The 707-nt window shown below is 38.9% G+C and overlaps 1 pseudogene; it reads right to left on the bottom strand.

Moving 5' to 3' along the window:
• Window positions 1–237: 237 nt before the first annotated feature.
• LOC106511785 (WD repeat and FYVE domain-containing protein 2 pseudogene) lies at window positions 238–468 on the bottom strand (annotated as a pseudogene).
• Window positions 469–707: the final 239 nt, after the last annotated feature.

The raw sequence follows: 707 nt of genomic DNA, 5'->3' as shown, positions 1-707 counted from the left end.
GTGTGTGTGTGTGTGTGTGTGTGTGTGTGTGTGTATATATATATTAAAGAAAAGAAAAAGAAAAAACATGAAAAATAATATTGAAAAAGAAAAACATTGAAACACTTGAAGGCCTTCACACTGATTGATGTCCCATCTGCTTTTTGACTGACTGTGCACACAAAACCCATAGCAAGATGGTGCTGGCACCAAATCCCAAGAGATGAAACAAAAACCTGTTCTGTTAGATGAGCAGCCTAAAGAAGAACTGGTTTATTAATTTCACTATTTACCAAATTTTATAGTTTTCTTGGCAATTTAACAACCAAATCCTGAGGTGAGTTATAAATATTTAACCAATGATCTGTATCAGAGATGATTTTTGGAAGAAAAGACGTCCTACAGACAGACTTACACAGATACTTCCAGTGTCCATGCCCACAGAAATTCTCCTGGTCTCTGGGTTAAAGGACATGCAGGAACAGGAAGCTGGACAAAGACAGAAACAAGAATAAACATTATTTCTGGTTTGTGTTTGTTAGCAAAACATCTCATAAAGCACAGATTGCCTTCATCAAAACCTTTCTTTTCCACTGGCCTGACTCGGCCCTACTCGGGTCGACTCTGTGCAGGTTCAGAGTTTTCCATAGACTTAAATATAAATATGACTAGACTGAGCCCCGCCCATCCTGTCCACTGGTGTCTGTGACATCATGGAGGAGCAGAAA

The sequence above is a fragment of the Austrofundulus limnaeus genome, unplaced genomic scaffold, assembly GCF_001266775.1.
Source record: "Austrofundulus limnaeus strain Quisiro unplaced genomic scaffold, Austrofundulus_limnaeus-1.0 Scaffold3213, whole genome shotgun sequence".
NCBI classification, from domain to species: domain Eukaryota; kingdom Metazoa; phylum Chordata; class Actinopteri; order Cyprinodontiformes; family Rivulidae; genus Austrofundulus; species Austrofundulus limnaeus.
The sequence above is the reverse complement of the archived record's forward strand: the minus strand, read 5'-3'. Positions and strand labels throughout refer to the sequence as shown.